The sequence below is a fragment of the Delphinapterus leucas genome, chromosome 15 (assembly GCF_059928025.1).
Source record: "Delphinapterus leucas isolate spDelLeu-1000000601 "Yukka" chromosome 15, BTC_Dleu_Yukka2, whole genome shotgun sequence".
In the NCBI taxonomy this organism is placed as follows: Eukaryota; Metazoa; Chordata; class Mammalia; order Artiodactyla; family Monodontidae; genus Delphinapterus; species Delphinapterus leucas.
In genome coordinates this window covers 75532260-75551653 of record NC_143143.1, presented here as the reverse complement: position 1 = coordinate 75551653, position 19394 = coordinate 75532260, and the positions used below count along the sequence as shown (strand labels likewise).

Sequence of the window (19394 nt, the reverse complement as noted above, 5' to 3'; positions counted from 1 at the left end):
ATACCTGCACGTTCCCTTCGTGGAGAGAACGTCCCCCGTGCATCCTCCAGCATCCACTTCCCCTTCTTGAATGAACAGAACCTGATCATCACTTGAGAATTCGCCTTCTCACCTCAGACTGTGTGTTTGGGGTGGGCTGATGCAGGACCCCAGGCCTGGCCAGCGGCCCTCAGTGATGGGACCTAAGCTGGCCAGTGACTTGGGGCTCTCGTGGCACCTGCTCTTGTCCCTGGACTTGAACCTGAGCGAGTGCAGGGCAGAAGCTGTGTTGGAGCCGCACGGGGCACCTGCAGCCCCCGGGCCCCAGCAGAGCCTGGCGGGAGCCGGCGCCATGTTGGGGGTCGGGGCCACTCAGCCGAGTCCAGGGGGCGGCGTGTGACACGCAGACCCGGCTCTGCCTGAAGACCAAGCACCATGCACCAGCCTGTTGATGCCCTCGGCCTGAGCCACCCGAGTCAGGTCTCTGTCCCTTGTCACTGAGAGAATCCTGCAGGAAAAGATTCAGTTAGGGGCAGGGACTTCCCTGGCCACTTGGGAAACCTACAATCTGCCCAGAAACCAGGAGGACATTTACACCTGCTCAGTCTTTTCCTCTGCGAGGCTTGCCCTCTGCCACGTGGAGTCATCTTCTTTGGCTGAATTCAGGGAGCTGTCAGGGAACCGTAACTGGGGTTGGCTCTGCCCACTTCTTGCCAGGAGAACACACTTGGGTCTGTTTTAGAACCTGAATAATATCATCGTGCCCTCTGTGTGCACAAATGGAGTGTTCTTACTAGAAGAGGGAATTGTACGCACCTTGACTTTTGAGGTTTGTAAGCAAGCAAGCCTACCTCAGACCCCTGTGCAGGGAGGCCAGAGGCTGTGGTCGCAGCTGCTCCGTGGGGCCCTTCCCTGCATCCCTGCATCCCAGCATCCAGGGCTCTGCCCCATCCCTTCCCCGGGTCTCTCAGCTCCCCCTGCGCCACCACCAAAGGCTCTATTTCTGGGGATTAAAAAGGCGGGGATGACGGCAGCTCTGTCTGCAGAGCTCCAAGGAGCAGGGGTCTTGGTTGTCTCTCTGTTAAATGGAAGCCGCTGCCTCCCTAAAGGGGCAAAATGAGCCGAGAGCCCAGACATGGTCCCTGCAGAGGCGCCAACAGGAGAGATGCAAACGCCTCTGGGACTTGCCTCAAGGATCGACCCTCACAAACCGCGAGTGTCAGGTCCCGGCCGAGGCTGGGTGGGCTTACTCCTAACAGCCCCTCTGTTTCTGTCCACGGAATAACCTCCGCTGACGGCCCGTGGCCGCTTCTGCAGTCGCTGCTTCTCTGCTTTCTGGGGGCCCCTGTCCACTTCAGGCCTTGGGGCAGGGTCCACGTTCTAATTCTAGAACTCCGTGCTTCACGGGCAACAGGCCTCTCCCAGCCTGGGAGCAAGGGGTCCCTAGAGCATCACACTCCTCCCCTTTGAGCAGCCTCACCTTATTCCAGGCCCTATAATTTATGGTCGCCCAAAGATGACATGTTTCCCTGAACTAAGGCCTGGCGCTCCCCCTGCAGACCCCGCGACTGTTACATTACCTGCTCTCTTTGCTTGTGGCATTTGTTATTTTCTGCAATTGTCTTGTGTATTGATGTATTTACCTCCTTCTCTATTGTCCGCCTCCCAGACTAGAACACGAGCTCCCTGGGGTCGGGCTGCCTCTGCCTCCTTCTCTCTTGTTTCCCTGGAGCCCACGGCAGCGGTCGGTACCCAGAAGGAGCTCAGCGAATGTGGGATGACTCAGACGACTGACAGAAGGAGTGAACACATGAGTGAGTGAGAGCGGACCTTTGGTCAAAGCTCTGGTATTTATTTCTCATTTCCTTCTTGCCTGGTGACTCCTTCCAACCTGATAACTTGCTGGACTCAAAACCTACTCTGTCTGGCCAGTGCTGTCCATGAGAACTTTCTGTGATGATGAAAATGCTGCATATCCGTGCTGTCCAATATGGTAACCATTAATCACATATGACTAAGGGCGCTTGAAATGTGGCCTGTGTGACTTAGGAGCTGAATTTTTAAATTTACTTCGTTTTATTCATATGAACTTAAATAGCTACAAGTGGCCAGTGGCTACCGTGGAGGATGGCACAGGACTCCATCCTTGGGGTCATTCCTGGCCGTGTTCTCTAGATCTTGTCCTTCTGTCTGCCTGCCTGGCCCCTCCAGACTCCCAGCTCTCATCCCCCATCCTCAGCCTGGGGGTCGCCAGCCTCCTGCCAGGCGGGCCCCTCATTCGCCTGTGGTTCAGGGCCGGTTCAGGTGCCCAGGCCCCAAGCTGATGAGAGCCTCCGAGGCCATCTCAGTCTGGACTCAGGTCAGAGGTTTCCCGAGAATACAGGACACGTAGGAACCTCCTTCTGCCAGTCTGGGCTTCCCCACAAAAGACCCCAAAACTCTAGAAGTCTCTGAGACTAAGAGGGGGGCTGAGGTGTGTCAGCCGAGACTCTGGATCACAAGGGACAGAACACCGTGCAAACTGACATGAGCTGAAATAAAAATCCGCTCACTGCAGGCACGGCGTGGTCCAGCGCTACCTGGCTGCAGGTGCGGCCGGATCCTGGGGCGAAATGACGTCATCAGGAAGTGGCTCTCCCATCCTTCAGGCCCCTTCCTCCTGGGTCGGCTCCATTCTTGGTCACATGTTTCTCGTGAGGGGGCAAAGATGCCCCAGAGCAACAGAGTCCCATCCCACTGGTCCAGCAAGGACAGTAAAAAGAAAGGCCTCTTTCCCAGTATTCGAGCAAAAGCCCTGGGACTGACGCAGATCAGACAAGCTGGGCTCACAGACCCGCCTCCTGATGGAAACAGCGCTCCTCCTCCTGTTCTCCACCTCCTGCCCCCCTGCCCTCGCTCCGTAGGACTGGCGCCGTTGTCCTGACCACAGACGACACAAGGAGGGTGCAGCCATGAGGACGTTTCCACCCAAAGGCACTTATGCTCACAGCTCACGGGGGGTTCTTGCCACCTGTTGGGAGAAAGGTGGTCGGTCCTAACAGCTCTCAGGATGCAGCGTGTTTATGTCCAAGCCAATCTGAGGCCCCGGTCACTTCACAGCCCACGTGAGAGTGAGAAGCAGGGGTGTTCATGTTTCCGGGGCCTCCGAGGGCCAAGTTCTGTGCTCCAGGCTTTACTTACAGCAGATGGACTTTGAAGGTCAGAGTGGTCAAACGTGGGCACCTTTACATGGTACGCCTGACATGACCTCCCTCACTTCTCTAAACCCCTCCTCTGTCCTCCCACTCCTTCCACAGGTATTTATTGAGCTGCTGCTGGGCAGCAGTGGCCCTGGAGATGGGGAAGTGAGCGACAGCACGGCCTTAACCTCTCCAGGCTCGCAGTGGAGGGAGGGAGGTGAGCGGGGGCCCCACGCCCAGATGATCCCGGCCCCATCGATGCACTTTCTGGTTTTCCCTTCGTGGAGCCCATGTTCAGAGCACAGAGACACCCTGTGTTGTGTGCATTTTATAAACCTGGGGGACTTAACAGTAACATGTAGCCGACAGTGGTGGGGGCGGGGCACGGAGGGAGGATTTGAGGAAAGACCAAGAACAGCGTGGAGATGCCAGTTTCTCCACCGAGAGCTGTGGGCAGATGGTCCTCACGTCTAAGCTTAATGGAAGGGGAAAGAGGGGGTTCCGTTTACCGAGGTTGTAAAGTTGGTCAACAGAAGAATTTAGAATAAAAGTGCACTTAATACATCTCAGGATGCTGAAAGAAAGGTGAGCTGCCACAAAGGAATGGAAATTTCCATTTTTCATAGCAGGAGAGCCAATATATATTACCTAGCGATGGCAACCCTAGAAATCGGCGTACGTGTCATCTAGAATAGTGGTAATAACCGCCAGGCAGCCCCGAAACAGCAGAAGTTATGAGGAAATAAACAGCCTTTGGGAAAGGAAGAATTTCACTTTTCCTTTACACCGTGCTCTGCTGGGCGGTTTTTTACAGTCATTTATTTGCATGTTAGTTTTATAATTGAACAAAACTAAAAGTGGTACATGTTCTTTGTAAACGCAGAGAGGGGTCTGGAAGCACATGAAGTGGGTAATTCCCGGCTCTGCTGAGTCTAATCCCCACTGCCCCACCGTCACCCCCCTCACCAAGACCAATGTGAGCACCGTGGTGTCTGACGGGACAAACGGGGCCGCAGGGAAACACTGTCCTGTCCTGCATAAGCATTTATCGAGTGATTGCTGTGTGCATTGCACTGAGCCCTGTGTGGTGGGCAAAATGGGTAGGAGTGGATCTTTCTTTGGGGGCTTTGCCATCTTGGAGGCCACCTCATGGTGAATGGACCCCAGACACCCAGGTTACAGGGACTTTCAAGTCCTCCCCCCTGGCCACTCCCTACACCAGGGAGGCACCAAGGTGTGGGAGGGCGTTTTAGGCGCAGTCATGATCTCTACTCCCCTTCTTGGCCACCCAGATGAGCCTGGAATCCTTATCAAACAGGGGGCTTGCTATGGGGGCAGCCTCTGCAGGACCCCCGGGCCCCCCTCCAGTGGGACTGCCCGCCCCCAGCCCCAGCCCTAGAGAAATCCTGGAGCTGCACTGCCCGTAGCTTCGGGCCATGATCTGGGCTCCGAGAACTGTGACCCCCCAGGCTGGCGCCGACCCCCAAGCCCATGGGCCCTGACCAGGACAGGCAACCCTCCATCCCGTATGCAGAACTCGAGGGCAGCCACCCGCTGCCTCGGGGGCCCCGTGCCCCGGGCGGTCATTAGCCGATGGGCCCCAGTCGGTTGGCCAGGAGAGCGGGGCGCAGACAGAAGCCGAGCCCACTGCCTTCGCGGAGCCCACCCTCCTCTGCGTGGAGCCACGTCTGCCCTCGGGGTCACCCCTTCCCCCACCGTGCAGCCCGGCTTCCCACGCGCGGCCCCTGGGTGGTTTGCAGCAGGTCTGCCTGTCGTGTCCCTCACGAATCATGTCCTCATCGAAGTGGGCAGCGAACCTTACAAACCTGCCCCGGGGAGGCCTGAGAGCCGCCCTTGGGGGCATGGGCACTGTGCTCAGGCCGGGGGTGCCGGGGGGGGCGCTGCCTGGACCCTCAGGAGTTTCTCCACCCCAGACCCCTGGAGGGTGAGGTGCGGGCTCCTGCTGATTGGAACGAAGGTCCCTTTTGGGTTCCTGTCCCAGATTGGGGACCACGGGCATGGCCAGGGAAGGGGCAGGGAGGGAACACCCAGGCTTCTTCTAGGGCTCTCGGGCCACAGGCTGCACACAGGCTGGACAGTCCCCTGGAGCAGGGACCGTGGTGGTTCAGAGGACAAATGGCGGGGAGGGGGGCAGGAGGCAGGGCTTTAACCCTGGGGCGGGGCCGGCAGGGGAGGATGCCAGGGAGGAGGGAGGAAGAGGCTCAGTCCAGATGGTGAACCAGGTACAGAGGCCAGATTTAAAGCCCTGAACAGAATCCTGTCCCACACTACTGTATTCTGGAGTGAAAGAGACAGGGTGGGAAGCATGAGACTGGGGGAGCAGGTGTGTGCGCACCCGCACACAGGGAAGGGGGGGAGTCTTATCTGGGTCAGTCTGCTATAATATTTTTTTCTTACTTACTTGTGTAAGATGATAACAGAAATATTTTCAGCAATTACAATGTGGTCATACATGGAGATTTCATTTGTGGCTCAGAAATAAATTCTAGAGAGAGTATAGTTGTATCTTCCAGTGCCTAAATTCTCTTCTAGAGCCTGAAGAACAAAGGCAGCTGGTGATGGGGCATCATCAACAAAGCTCAAAGTATGGTTTTTGCTAAAGCCTAATGCGGGAGGGGCTGCCATAACACGGACACAGGCCTGAGCCACTCCTCTCTTGGAGTCTGAGATATGAGCGTCTATGGTGAGGAATCCATCTCTGTGAATTAGATATTGGTCAGCTGCAGTTTCCTTCTCTCTCGTGGAATCATCTGAGAGCAGGCAGCCCAGGGCTGGCATGGCAGCTCTACAGTGTCAAGGTCCAGGTGGTTCACCATCCCCTGGGGTCTGCTCCCATCCACGTGGTCCACCATGACTCAGTGCCATGTTTGCATCTGGCCATCAGGAAGTGGGTAAAAGGAGAAGATCCTCACCTTTAAGGGCTCAGCCTGGAAAAATGCACATCTCCCTCCTCTGTCCATCCCCCTGGAAAGGACTTGGTCACATGACCACAGACTGCTGCAAGGGAGGCTGGGAAATGTAGGCTTTATCCTGAGTGGCTCGATGCCCGGTCCCCAAAGCCGGATTCTGTTCCTCTTAAAGAAGGGGGAATGGATATTGGGGAATAGCCAGCAGTCTTCAGAACAGAAGCTTCTGACTGGTTGAACTACAGGAAGCTTGGCCCTGCCAGAGTGAGGGGAAAATTCAGCAAATGTTACCCTGTGGAGGGGTTAGCCTTTCCCAGTGGAGTCCAACTGGTCTCCCCTCCCACGCAGAACATCAGTCTGGAACATTCCACACTCCCTGTTTCATAGGCAGTGAAATCTTTCTCAAATACATCCTTATTCACTGAAAAGTCAAAGGATTTACCTGGGAGGAATGACGTGGCTTACAAAGACTACTTTCACACAGATTTTACAGTGGGCCAGAGACACAGAGCCTCTATGGGTGAACACAGGGATGAAGTGTGTTCCTCTACCCAGTTCTTGCAGGGGTACAGCCTACTCCACCCACAGCCCCGTTGGGGGAGGAAGAAGAACATATAGAGAAGACACAGAGAATAGAAGCGGGAGAGTGCAGCACTGGAGCCAGGTGCCTGGCTTCAAATCCAAAGCCTCTCCACCTGCCTGACGTTAGGCAGGTAATCCAGCCTCTCTGTGCCTCGCTCTCTTTCTCTGCAGAGCAGCAATGACGATGATTATAGCAACACTTACGTACAGGTGCTTGCGAGGATTAAGTGAGCGAATACACGCTCGGCAGGTAGTAATCATTAGCCGTTACTATTTACGGGGCCCAGGCGGCAATTACGCCGCGTGTGCCTATGTGCACATGCGCATATATGTGCTGCGCGCTCCTGGGGGCGGCCGCCCTGGGCTCTTCCGAAGCCGTGACTCCTGTCAGGTGTGAGCAGGAACTGTGATTCAGTGGCTTCACTTCCATAGCTCTCTGTGCTCAAAGTGGCAAAGCACTTTGATGCACGTCTCTCTGTCTCTGAGCCTCCCAACAGTCATGAGAGGTGAGTATTCTGGCACCAGCCCCATCTCACAGAGGAGGAAACCTTGACCCAGAGAGGAGGCGTCCCTGTCCCACAGTCAAGCGGTCAGTAAACCGCTAGGCCAGGATGTGAGCCCAGGACTTCGGAGGCCAGGCTCACCCACTGAGTCGTCCCCAGTCACTTGCTGGGCAGAGCCCCGTGCCAGGGGCAGCTGGAGGTGCTGGGCACACGGGGCTTAGGACAGGCAGGTCCCTGCCTCCTTGGAGCTCACACTCCAGTGGGGAGGGGGCTGCTGTGGGCAGGGTGGTCGGGAGGGGCTCGCCCAGCGACAGCATCCCAGCAGGACGAACAGCCGGGACAAAGGCCCTGGGTGGGGATGAACCTGCCATGTAAGTGGCACAGAAGGAAGGGCAGTGAGTCCAGGAGAAGGAGTGGGGGAGGGTGGACAGGCCCCCCTGCGCTTCGACCTCAGGGCCTGCGCTTCTGGAAGCATCTCTGTGTCTTCAAGCATATTTTCCAGGCAGAGATCACTCCCACGTGGGGCAGGGAGGGCGCCCTGTGTGGACGGGGAGGGAGTGCAGGACGTAGAGCACATGCCTCTGATGACCCTGGGGGAAGCCCTGGCCACCCAAGCCGCCCGCCTCAGCCCAGGCTGGGTCCTTCCTCATCAGGCCTCCGCCGTCTGGTTGGGGCACCTCAGAATGAGGAGCAGGAAGTGTGACTGTCACTGCGAACACCTGCCTCCAAATCTCCTGACTCAGGAGGCGGCCTGTGACCGGCTTCCCTGTGCCAGTGGCGGTGACACGGACAATCTTGCTGCCCCTGGAGGGACTGTCTCTCCCAGAGTTAGCCAGTTTTGAGAGATAATAAACAACTCACCTGTGTGTGTGCTTTTCTCCTGTAAATCAACCAATCCACAGCCCACACCCCCAACCACCTCCTTTATCGGGCTTTCACGCTCCAGGCCACTATCCACCTGCCCTAATCACTGGAGGGCCACGCACCAGACAGCTAGGAACAGCCCCTATGCCCCAGAGCCTGCTGAAGCCATTCAAACAGCCAATCCTAAGCCCACGTACCCTGCCTCACAGATCCTGTTCCTTCCACAGAAGCCACAATACAGACTCTTGCCACTGTTTTCTCCTCCTGCCTCTGCCTCCTGACTGACCTGGTGCTTCCCCACGTGGCCCTGCATGGAAGGTCATGCCTCCTATCTCTATGGATCTGTGAGTATAGTAAACTTTTTCCTTTGTGAGAGTCATTTCTGTGTCTACCTGATTAAAACAAATTCCGGCTACCTGACAGTAAGCCTCTGCGTGTCCCACTGGCGGGCACGCCCATACAGCACCACACGGACTCACTGGTCCCCTTGTGTGTTTGGCAAACATGTCACTTTGCATGACAAAAACGCCCAGTGATGTCAGAGGTGCCATGAATCACAGCAACGGCTCCGGGCCTGGTATCCAAGAGACCTCGGCTTGCTGCTAAGTCACCATCCCCGCTGTGAGAACCGGTGGCCGTATTGGGGCCTCCCGTTGAAGGGAACTAAATTACATCTAGAATGACCCACATTGTGCCGCAGCCAATGACCCCGTTAACCTCTGGTTCATTTTCTGCTTCTTGGTGTCCTGGGAACGGGTGGTGTTTACTCTGATTGGGACAAACCCTCATTACTGTGCGTTAGTTTGCCAGCGCGTTGGCTGTCCTGGGCCCAGTGCTTTAATAGAAACAGCGGATGGGCCAGGGCCCTGCTGAAGCTGCAGAATAAGAATGAGGTCCTTTCCTTTACCCTCCTTCCTCCGCCCTGATTCGCATGACTAAGCTTTTTTGCCTTTTTTAAAGATGTTTGTTTGTTTCTTGATTGTTGCTCTGTCTCCTATGAAGGAAAGAAATTACTTGCTCACCAGGCAGGGATGTAAATGTGGCACAAGCTCAGGCCTGCACCTCTGGCCAAGGGGAGCCAGACAGCCCTACTGCCGTTAGTAGGTACCATTCCAGGAGAGTTTACATGGCCCAGGGATATGGGGGTAAAAATTGCACTGGCCTCCAGCAGACTTGTTTAGAAAGGGGTGTTGATCCTTGCAAAGGAGAGCTAGATGGGAGAGAACCCCTTCATTATGAAATTCGGCACAAACTAATAGCTCGAAGCTGTCTCTAAATGAGGCTGCACTTTCCCTGGGGAAAGAGAAGGCATTGCTGATTCTGTTCAGACGTGTGGTTCGCGACTCAGTCAGAGCCACTGCCTGATTTTTAAAACAAATATTTTACCATTTCCCCCTTCTCAACTGGAATGAAATTCAGAGATAATATAACCTACCTACACGCATATTTTTTTCATCAGCGTAAAATCCCAACTATAATATAAAGGGAAAAGGAAAGGAATTCATAGTAAAATAAAACATTTCAACATGGAAATGCTCTGGCACAACTCAACTAGAAGATGTAATAAAGCCATCACATGCTTGGACCTGGATGTAGAATCCCAGTGAAAGAAACTTCAAACGCAGAGCGGTGACAGCTGTGCTGTTTGGGGCGATTCAGGTGCCAAGAGAGGCTTTGCTATTAGCAATGCAAGTTTCTAACTGGTGACCAACCTCCATGAGCCCTGAACAAAACAAAGTACTACAATCTTCCTTTACTTAACACCATGGCTTCATCCCTGAAAAACTCGGTATATTTCAAAACAATGAAAAGCGTACTTTTGTGTCTACGTCAAATGGAATCTGGTTCAGGATCATGTCGTGTGAAGGAGCTTTTTAACCTACACGAACATCCAGTGGGGCATTCAAAATCAGTGCCAATGCATGAAGAACAAGTAGGGGTGTGCGCAGGGGATGATCCCAGAATTAGTCCCTAAGGCAGGTGTCCCGCTCCCATTTCCAGACCAGGAAAGGAATCTAGAGAGAGGAACAAACTCACCCACGTTCCCACAGCTGGAGAGGGGCAAGGTCGGGGCTTCAATGGAATGCTATTGGAATGGACGTCTAATTCTACCTCCAGGGTAATTTCCTGCATTTTCGGTCACACCTCTTGGCACACGCTGCAGCAGCCCAGGAAACCTTGAAGCCCCCAGCAGGAGACCGACAGATTCCATCTCTGCCTTTTCCCTGAAACTGAAAAGGAGGACCACCTTGACCCCCCACCTCTTAGTAGACCATTAGAAGAAAGAGCGATGCTGTTGGTGCCCTGCCTGGACCCCTTTCCTGACCTCATGGACCAGCTGCTTTGAGTCGAGGCTGATAAAGGCTCACAGGAGCCCCCTTCCCTCAGCCAAATGGGATCTTCCTTGCCCAGGAGGTAATAACCCACTTGCACATCCTAGGGCAGCCCATAGGCAATGATGGAGTGACATAGAGATATAAATGCAAGCCCCTTTGCCCCAAGTCGGGAACAACGCTGGGATATAGATCATGCTCCCGGACTCTCCGTGGGATCAGGCTGAAGTTACTGTCCTTCCTTGCTTAGCTTCCCTCCCTTGCCCTGTTCTGCACCCTCACTCCCTTCACTTATGAGCATCTCCTCAGTAAATCACACGTGTAAGGATCTCCATCATAGGCTGTGCTTCTAGGGGACCTGACCTAATACGGGGCCAAGATGGAAACAAAAAGAAAGACCAGTTAGGAGACTATTGCAATAATCAGGTGAGATGATGGTGGCTTGGACCAAAGTGGCAACAGTTAAGGTGGAGAGAAGGAATTGGTGACTTCAGAATGTTGGTGACTTCATTAGGTGCTACTCCAGGATACCAATGAGCTAAGTCAGGGGTCAGCCAACTACCTTTTACAAAGAGATCTGAACCCTAGTCTGGGGAAGGGACCCCCCCCTCCAAGTTTGTCATTCCTTGGGCAATCTCCTTTAGCCCTAGGGAACCATACAGACTTTTCTTATACCATATAGTTACTCTTTTATCATAGTTTAATAATTCTTTATATAACATTGCCCCTGTTTTTTTTTACATCTTTATTGGAGTATAATTGCTTTACAATGGTGTGTTAGTTTCTGCTTTATAACAAAGTGAATCAGTTATACATATACATATGTTCCCATATCTCTTCCCTCTTGCGTCTCCCCATTGCCCCTGTTTAAATCACTATATGGTTTCTGTCTCTTGACTGAGCCCAAGATGGCGGAACCATCCCCAGTAGGTGGAACCCAGCAAGAAGCCCACAGATAAAGGATCATTGGAGTTTGTAGAGTCTCAACCCCAGCATTACAGAACAGAGTTGAGAAGGTTGGGTTTGAGGCTAAAAAATAGTATCTTAATAACCTCTCAGGATCATTTCAAGCTTAATCATTATATTACTTCTGATCTTTCAAGTCATCCCATCAAAATGGCATATTGGAAGATCGCTTCCTTGGAAATCAAGAACATAGATTCCAGTCTTGTGTCTACAACTAACTCTCTAGATAACCTTGAGTGAATCACTTCCTTTCCCTGGGCCTCAGTTTCCTCATCTATCAAAGCAAGGAAGTATACTACATGCCCCTTAAGGTCCTTTCTTCTTCTTTTTTTTTTATTAGTTCATTTTTTGAAATTTATTTTATTGAGGTACAGCTGATTTACAATGCTGTGTTAGTTTCTGCTGTACAACATAGTGACTCAGGTATCCATATATCTACATTCTTTTTCATATTCTTTTCCATTATGGCTTATCACAGGATATTGGATATACTTCCCTGTGCTCTACAGTAGGACCTGGTTTATCCATTCTCTATATAATAGGTTGCATCTGCTAACCCCAAACTGCCACTCCATCTCTCCGCCACCCCCCTCCCCCTTGGCAACCACAAGTCTGTTCTCTATGTCTCTGTGTGAGTCTGTTTCTGTTTCATAGATGAGTTTGTTTGTGTCATAGTTTAGATTCCACATATAAGTGACATCATGTGGTATTTGTCTTTGCCTTTCTGACTTACTTCACTTAGTATGATAATCTCTAGGTCCATCCATGTTGTTGCAAATGGCATTATTTCATTCCTTTTTATGGCTGAGTAATATTCCATTGTATATATGTGCCACATCTTCTTTATCCATTCGTCTGTCAGTGGACATTTAGGTTGCTTCCATGACCTGGCTGTTGTAAATAGCGCTGCAATGAACACTGGGGTGCATGTATCGTTTTGAATTATGGTTTTCTCTGGATATATGCCCAGTAGTGGGATTGCTGGGTCATATGGTAATTCTATTTTTAGTTTTTTAAGGAATCTCCATACTGTTCTCCATAGTGGCTGCACCAATCTACATCCCATCAACAGTGTAGGAGGGTTCCCTTTTCTCCACACCCTCTCCAACATTTGTTATTTGTAGACTTGTTAAAATTTATTTGTTTGTTTATTATTTATTTTTGGCTGCATTGGGTCTCTGTTGCTGCACACGGGCTTCCTCTAGTTGCAGCGAGAGGCGGCTACTCTTTGTTGCGGTTCACGGGCCTCTCATTGCAGTGGCTTCTCTTGTTGCAGAGCACGGGCTCTAGGCACATGGGCTTCAGTGGTTGTGGCACGCGGGCTCAGTAATTGTGGCACACGGACCTAGTCACTCCACGGCATGTGGGATCTTCCCAGACCAGGGATCGAACCCATGTCCCCTGCATTGGCAGGCAGATTCTTAGCCACTGTGCCACCAGGGAAGTCCCCGTAGACTTTTTAATGATGGCCGTCCTGACCGGCGTGAGGTGGTACCTCATTATAGTTTTCATTTGCATTTCTCTAATAGTTAGCCATGTGGAGCATCTTTTCCTTAAGATCCTTTCCATTGTGAAATTTCTGTGATGAAGTGAGAGAGGGATGCAGCACTGTTTTCTAGACCCTGAAGTGCTTAGTGATAATAGTCGATTCTTCCTCTGATGATGACCTAAGTCTGGCACCTCCCTTTCTTACATCACCACACCCTATCCATCAGCACCTCCTGACAGCTCTACCTCCTGAGTAGATTCTGGGTCCACTCACTTCTCTCTTCTCAACCTCTCCCCACCTTTCCCAAGCCACCATCATCTCAGGTGGAAGGAAAAGTACAACAGCTTCCGCACTGCACATGAGGTGCCTTATGCCGAACATCTGCCTTCCTTCATTCCTGTCTGGAATCTTGGCTGAGCAGGGGATGCCTATGTGACCAGCCCCCAATAAACACCCTGGGTGCTGAGTCTCTAATGAGCTTCCCTGGTAGATAACACTTCATGTGTGCTGGGTCTCCCTGCTGCCTGCGACCCCCACTTGTACGTATCAAATCATGTCACTCCTTTGCTTCAATTTCTCCAATGATTTCCCACTGAATAAAATCCAGCTCTGTACTGTAGCCCATGAGGTCCTGCATGATCTGGTCCCTTAATGCTCCTTTAACAGCCAAGTCCTTTCTTGCTCAATGCCATTGCATTCACTACTTCTCCCCCCACCCCACCCTCGAGACAAGTGCTCCCCAGCTTTCATCCTGGCTGGCTGCATCTCATCCCTAAGATCACCTCCCCAGAGAGCCCTACCTTGACCACCCTGGAAAAGGTAACCTTCCATGGTCATCATTTTCTGTCTCCTCATCCCGTTTTCTTCATAGCACTTATCACAATCTGAAAATATCTCATCTATTCACTTGTTTGTTATCTCTTGCTGTCTCCTCAACCAGAATGGAAGCTCCATGAGGACAGAGACCTCATCTGTCTTGTTCAGTGATTTAGCCCCACCAGCCAGTACCAGTGCCTGGTATCGTCAGAGCTTAATAGGTATTTGTTGAATGACTAAGAGAAAGTAAGTGTGATCAGTTGTGGACAGCCTGCCTTGTTTACCTGGTTCCTGTTTCCAGGTGCCCAGTCCAGAGCACACACACCCTCTTATTTACCATCTGCCTCTCTGGTACTTGGCAGGCACCTCCGTACATCTGTACCATGTATGAGTCAGGGCGGTTCATTGAAAACAACAGAACTCACACAAGTACATTTAAGCCAAAAAGAAATTTACTAAAACATAGTGGGTGGCTAGGAGATTTCCCAGAAGGGCCAGATAATCAAACTTAGAGGCCACATAGCTAAGAACTTGGTCCAAAAATCATCCCACAGAGTTCTTCACATGAAGATACCTCTGGTACCTTGGAGACTCAATGGCTTCCATTACTCAAAGCCCTAATAAATAGCTCCTCCCATTCACGGGCCATCCCCAGAGTTGACTTCATGAGGTTCCCATTTCTTAAAGTGACAAGATTCCAATTCAAAATGTACATATACTGGTGCAGATGACAAGTGCAATCAGAGTCACTTGCCCTCACCCTAGCTGCAAGGGAGTCTGGGTAGCTGAGTAATTGGAGTCACGGTAAGATGCAGCAATTTATCAGGTGTAAAGTTTGTTGAACACAGTAAAGTCGTTCACAGTTTCTGTACAGCTGAATAAAGTACAAATGCCCACTAAACTCTTCAGGCACGTGGCCATGGCAGAGCTATTTTCTCCTTTAAGCCGCTGGCCCTTACCACACCAGAAGGTTGCAATAAATCATCCTCTGGTTATCTCTCTCCTCTGCAGTGACAGACTGTGCTATAACGACTTCCCCCAAAGGCCTTTGTCTTTTCAGCCTCTTTCCTTTGAAGCAACAAGGAGAAGGTCGAATTGTTGTCAGCATGGCTCTGATCATTACTTATCCTTGCTCAGCCAGAGTAAACCTCAGGGTCAATGTGGCTGTGCCTGAAAGAGTTTTATATGCTAAACATCAGACATAGACACAGCCTGGGGGATCACGGGGTCCACCCAGGTTTGCACGTATGAAAGCAGGAAACAGGCAAAGAAAGAGCTGCCCTAGTGTCTACATGAAACTTTCTGTCCCTTCCTTCTTTCCTTCCATAACAAATCATTTCTGAGTGTCTGCCGTGTGCCCAGCAATGTGCTGAGAAAAACATAGTCATGCTCCCTATTTGGGGCACATCATTTGAGGTAGAGGTGGGGAGGGCAGATATTAACCGAACAGCCATGCAAATAAATGTAAACTGTAGACTAAGACAAGCGTGCCCTTTTAAAGTCAATAAAATCATGCTACTCGCCTGCTCAGAGCCCTCTGACTTCTGCCTGTGTAAGGAGGGGCTAAGGAAGCTTGGGATCCTGATTTTCATAATTCCAGCACATCATGTGCTTTGTTCTGCCAGTGCTGGGCTTTTCAGTTTCAGTGTGGGCAGTAAGCAGGCTGCAGCTAAATCCAGGTTCCTTCTCTTACCAGCTCTGTGACAAACAGCAAAACATTTCACCATTCTGGGCCTCAGGGCCCTCATCTGTGAAATGGGGCCAACGAGCATCCTCCCCACCAAGGGCTGTTGTGAGGATTAAATGAGATGACACCCGTGAGTGGCTAGAGCCAGGCCTGGCACACAGTAGGTGCTCAATACCTGCTGGCTGATATAATTATTGCCCCAAGGATAAGCGGGCCCCTCCCCGACTCCACTGCCTGCCTTCCTGAAGGAGAGTCACGCTGGTATCATTGTTTCACAGAGTCCTGGCTCCAAAAGCCCAGTGAACGGTCACAACCAGAGACTCGCCAGCCTTTGTCTCCCTGCACTGGGCTGACATGACCCGACGTCAAGGGATTTTATTCTTTTCTTTCCTTTGCCTGTTCCTTTCCTGTCCGGATCAACAGTAAGATAACAGCTGCACCTGGATCTTGTGTTTTCACAGTTTTAACAACGCACAGGAAATTGGTGGCTTAGGGATGCGGCGTCAGGGGGTGCGCCGTCACCGTGTGGACAGGCCAGGTGGAAGACGGAGGGTCAAGGGCAGGAAGGAGAAGGACCCGAGGGGATGGGAACAGAATACCTTGATAGGCTCCAAGGGCCCAAATTAAATTAAATGCAGGGAGTGCTTTCTTCTTGTGAGAAGTTTCCAGTCAGAGGAGGAGTGGGCACCTCCCAGAGTGAGTTGAAAACGAAGGATTCGGTCCTTTGTTTTCCCTTTGGGGACAGAGTGTCTCGCCACCAGGGCTGCGAGCCTGACCCTGGCCCTGCCGCCTCCCCGTCTTCCCCTGCGCGCCTTGCTGTTCCCCGAGACACAGCCAGGTGATGTCCCCTCCCCAGACTCTGTCCTTGATGCTCCCTCCACCCCACCTTCACTCGCCGGCCTCCACCTCCACTCTCGGCCTCGGCTCTAACAGCGGCTCGGAGGGACACAGTGTCTTAGGGGCCCCGATGCTGCCCCCGCCCTCTGCCGGTCCACCGGCCTGCTGGATTTCCTCGTAGCCTTGTCACCAGCTGGAAAGATCTACTTACTCATCTGTTGACCCGTATTTGGCGTGAATTTTCAGTGTAAGCTCATGAAAGCAGGGATCTCACCTTTCCTATTCACCTCTCTCTCCCAAATAACTAAACTGTGTCAGGCACATAATGTTAAGTGCTCAATAAATCTTTGTTGGGTAAATGAATGGATGAATGAACGAATGAATGACCTGGTCACTATCTAAAGAGGTTTGCTAGTCTTACCAACTGAATTGGGCACAAATCCACAGCATGTGTGCTCAGTGCTCATCTAGTGATGCCTTGAACGTGAAGCAGATCTTGTGACTCTCCCTTCCTTTTACATGCCTGCCTGCCTTCCTGGCTAGACTCAGAGCCCCCTGAGGGCAGGGGATGTGCTTTGTGCTTGTCTGCAGCCTCCCCAGTGCCTTGCACTTGACCAACTCTTTTTTTTTTAAGTCACCCCCTTTATTCTTTTTTTTTTTTAACATCTTTATTGGAATATAATTGCTTTACAATGGTGTGTTAGTTTCTGCTTTATAACAAAGTGAATCAGCTGTACATATACATATATCCCCATATCCCCTCCCTCTTGCATCTCCCTCCCAGCCTCCCTATCCCACCCCTCTAGGTGGTCACAAAGCACCAAGCTGATTTCCCTGTGCTATGTGGCTGCTTCCCACTAGCTAGCTATTTTATATTTGGTAGTGTATATATGGCACTTGGCCAGCTCTTAAAAGATAACTCAGTATTGGATTGAATTGGATTGGAGAGGGCCATGGGAAGTTGAGGCATCATTTAAAAAGCTTGGTCGCTTTCCCAGGCATCATACTGTTTCATCAATAGTGGCTCTTTGATCTCCATAGACTTTGCATAAACTCTTCCCTCTGCCCAAATGGCTTTCCCTCTCAGTCCCACTTCTCCCTGCTAACTCCTACTTATCCCTCTGCATCTGTCACTTCTTCCGTGAAGCCTTCTCTGATTTCTCCCTCATTGTTCTACTACCATCCTTGGCCCAAAAGTTAATGCCTCCATCTCTATTATAGCACACATCCCACTTTACTACTGTTTGCATTGTCGTGTCTGCCTCTACCACTTCACTACTCAGTATACTGTGAGTCCTTTGAAATTAATTCTGATCGCCTGTTCATTTTTTAGTGCCTAGCTCAGTCTCTGGCAAATGGTCAGCCCCTCCCCCACACAAATTGTTTTTTGAACAAATGATCAGAGCAACTATAAGATGAGCCAGAAGGACATCTAAGAACTAGACAGAGATACAAGTAACATGTTTCATCCCCAATGCCCCTCTGGAAGATGGCGGCTCCGTGAGGCAGGGATTCTGTTGTCTTTCCTGATCTGGTCCCCTGGCTGAGTGTAAAACCTCATGCCCAGAGGCTGAAAAAGCATGTGTGGGCTGCACGAATACAATGAGGCCAATGAGGCCGTTGAGGAAAGAGGGACTGACTCTGATGACTATCCCCAAAGGCTCAAGAAGGATGTGAGTCCAAGGCTGGTACTTTAAAGAATAGTGGACCCACATAAAAACAAATACTGGTTGAGGACCATGCGCCAAGGTCTGTCCTGGGCACTGGAGCTACAACAGTGAACAAAACAAAATCCCTGACCACTTGGACCTGACCTTGAATGGGAAGAATGACAAGAACCAATAAAAAAAAATAGAAATTCAATATAATGTCAGAAGTGAAAATGTTATGGAGGAAATAAAGTGGAATAAGAAGATGGAGAGGGATGGAGATGTTATTTTAGATGGGTGGCCCGTCTCGCAAGGGAGAGGATGTTAGAGAAGAGACCTGAATGAATGAGGGGCGGGGCATGCAGCTGAGTGGAGTGGAGGAGACCGGGAGGGGAAGCAGATGCAGCCTGAGAGATGTGCCAGGAGCACAGGCAGGCCCACATACACAATATATGGGAACTAACGCCTTGGTCATACACTGTCTTGCATTCAGATTACACTTTGGGTTATGTTTTAGTATTTTTTAGTATTTGAGTCTTTGACAGCAATTATTACTATTCTAATATCGTAAAGCCCTCCAGCAAAGTGCTTTCCAGAGACACTCTTCTCTGTATTGGAAATATGTCCTACTTGAGGAGGGCGTAAAGATTTGAAGGAGAGGGCTTCCCTGGTGGCCCAGTGGTTGAGAGTCCGCCTGCCAATGCAGGGGACGCGGGTTCGTGCCCCGGTCCGGGAGGATCCCACGTGCCGCGGAGTGGCTGGGCCCGTGAGCCATGGCCGCTGAGCCTGCGCTCCGCAACGGGAGAGGCCACAACAGTGAGAGGCCCGCGTACCGCAAAAAAAAAAAAAGAAGATTTGAAGATCTCATTCTCCTCACCCAGACCTCCTGATCTGTTGGCACGACCCTAACTTGTCAGCACGCTGACTTTAAATAGCAGAGCACAGAAATGTCCACGCACCTTTCCCTGTTCTGCTCTTTGCTTTTGGTGATGATTTTCTGCCTCTTCCCCTTAAAAGGCCCAGGGCTATACAAATGAGCACTAAAAAGATCAAAGGGAGGGTTCCTTCCATTCCAAGTAGCCTGACCAGAATACCAGGAAAACAGGAGACTCTCCCCATCCCCTGCTGTCAGACGGAAGGAATCAGGGTTACAAAGGAACCCACAGAATCTCACCACTAAGACCCTGGTCTTTTCTGTTTATAAGCTTACTCCGTCAAGCCCTGGTGGGTTTGGTTTTGTCTGAGGTTTAACAGGATTTCAGACTTTGGTGGTGGTCTCTTTGGATTTTCTCCTTCTTTTTCCTTTTGATGCTTAAAAATACCCCACGAGACCAAAGAGACAACCGTGACAGAGAAGATTGGAATTACACAGGATGTAATTCCCCTTCGCATAAATGTGGAGGGGTGGCGGATCATCTCTGGAGTTGTGATTTTCTTCACATAAGAGGCAAAAAGCTGAGGATTTTGGTTAAATAAAAATATTAGCTCTGAATATAGTGTGATCTCAAGGATCCCAATTTGAGGTTGGGGTCTCAAACCCTAAAAGCTCCAAGTGGGACACTAGTATAGTAGGGGCAATGTAG

General features: G+C 51.1%; 1 long non-coding RNA gene across 1 annotated transcript; it reads left to right on the top strand.

The window, feature by feature from the left end:
* Positions 1-455: 455 nt before the first annotated feature.
* LOC149747510 (uncharacterized) lies at positions 456-18629 on the top strand. Its single transcript, XR_016387943.1, has 2 exons — positions 456-808; positions 1649-18629. It is a non-coding gene; the product is annotated as an uncharacterized LOC149747510 (long non-coding RNA).
* The last annotated feature ends 765 nt before the right edge of the window (positions 18630-19394 follow it).